The following is a 2,113-nucleotide window of genomic DNA, read 5'->3' as shown; positions in this document are numbered from 1 at the left end:
TATTTTCATGATTGACTAAGAAGTTGTTTAATACATGTTGAAAAAGTCTGCGGTATTTAGTCGTAGGATTTCAAAGTTTTTTGATATTTTTGTAGTTTCTTATAGTAAGATTTCAGTAGCGGTCTCTTACAATATTATTCTGTTATTCACCCCTAGTTCCGCTGAACTTTTCTTATTTCTCGTAATAATAATATGATAACTGACGCCATTTTCTGATTTCAGAGACTTGTCGGACATTTTCTTTAACTGACATACATCTAAGAAATAGAGATAAATATCGGTCACAGTTACCTTTGTAACACTTAGGCAACTACTTCGGCCTGATGCTATACTGGACTCCGGGTGCCGGTAGGCTGTGGGTGTGAGACAGCTTGTAGGGATGGCCATGACCGCCCTGCTGCCGCGGGCCGCGCCACACCCCGCCGCTGGGCCAAAGTTTAGCGACACCGGCCGCCACCTCAGCTTGAAAGCAGGAATTCACATCGTTTTTCTCATGTAGCTACCTGTGGAATATGAAAAATATTATTAACACCAAAATTCGTGCTCGTGTTTGTTTTCTCAATTATGTTTTCTTCAGTAGGAAGTTATAGGTGGTGTAATTTTTCACAGCAATGTTACTTAAGTTGAAATGAGAGTGGAATCTTCTTTACAGTGCTCAGTGCTGCAGCTGGAACAGTGAAAGGCTAGTGGTTCCTTCTTATTAGCTCGTCATTTAAACATAGATGAGAAAAGATTTGATTCTGCTTCTACCACTATTGTACTTTCTTATACAGACTTCTGTCATATGACTATTGTTACTGTGTGTTCTCAGTAGTGAATAGTCACTTTCTTTTGGTTGTCTTTAGTTTCATGAGGTTATAGGATTCATTCCTCTTTTAGCAAAATTTTGCTGCATTATCTGAGGTTGGTCTGGGTTGATGCCATGCGTATACAAATATAGCACTTAGTCACTTCCTTCCAACGTTCTTGTGGATTACTCGAAGTAACCATTCGGTTTCTCTGCTCTGTAAGTAGCGTTTTTATTTTTCCTGAGACAATTATGAGTGTTCATCAGGAATACATTAGTGCCTCGTGTGTACGTGGACGTGTCAGCCGCTGTATTCATGTTTTCTTTTATTTCATGCAGGAATATATATAAGGAGTATTTGCTTCTCACATTTCACTCCCTGTAAATGCTGTGATATCTTATCCCAATTCCTTTCCGAAATGTTCCGCCTAAATTTTTCACGGTCATTCTTAAGATACGTGTATTAGCTCCCGAACATCATTTTGCGGTTTAAACATTTTTTCCTCCGTTTTTTTTTTGTTTTTTTTTGTCATCCGTTGACCGCTCGTCCCTCGCAGCAGATGGTGACCCAAAACGTCTCCCCAAGCACCACCACCACCACCACCATCCCCACTACCAACAAATTCTCCGCCACTTGCCTTCCCCGGGCCGCCGCTCCCCTGAACAGCGCCGGTAACGAGGGGGCAGAAGAGATATGACATAAGCGTCGTCAGTATATAACAGAAGCTCATTTGGGTTTGCGGGTGGTGGTGCTGGAGGTGTGTGGAGTGGGCGGTGTGTGGTCAGGAGCGACGTTAGTTCTGAATTACGCGCTTCCCACACACCAACTCCACAATTTTGCCTTCTCCCACCTTGCCTCCCTTCCCTTCCTTCCCCTTGCCCTTGCCTTACCTCGCCTTCCCTTCCATCCGCCACTTCCCTCCTCCCCTCTCTCGCCCTCTCTCTTTTTCTCCCTCTCTCACGCTGGGCCCTGAGTAAATATGTGCAAGAGAGAGAAAAAATAACCACACACACAGTTTTGCACTCGTACCTTTTTTTCCTCCTTCTCCTTCCTCCTTCCTTCAACATGCTCGTCGTATTTCGTTGTGGTGAGATGCGTGAATACCTGTTTATAAAATACCTGAGGAGAACCTGAACATGAATCGACCGAAATTGCTTTCATTACTACTAGCATGATTAGTCTCGTCTAGCCAATTATCCCCCGCTCGCTACCTTCCCCTTACCTGGCCTCGTGTGCAGGTGTGCGTGGTGGGAGGAAGGAGGATGGAAGAAGAGTGGGAAGGGGAGTTTAAGGAGCATGGAAATATTCGTCTCACACTGACTCTA

The sequence above is a fragment of the Eriocheir sinensis genome, chromosome 39 (assembly GCF_024679095.1).
Source record: "Eriocheir sinensis breed Jianghai 21 chromosome 39, ASM2467909v1, whole genome shotgun sequence".
Classification (NCBI taxonomy): domain Eukaryota; kingdom Metazoa; phylum Arthropoda; class Malacostraca; order Decapoda; family Varunidae; genus Eriocheir; species Eriocheir sinensis.
The sequence above is the reverse complement of the archived record's forward strand: the minus strand, read 5'-3'. Positions refer to the sequence as shown.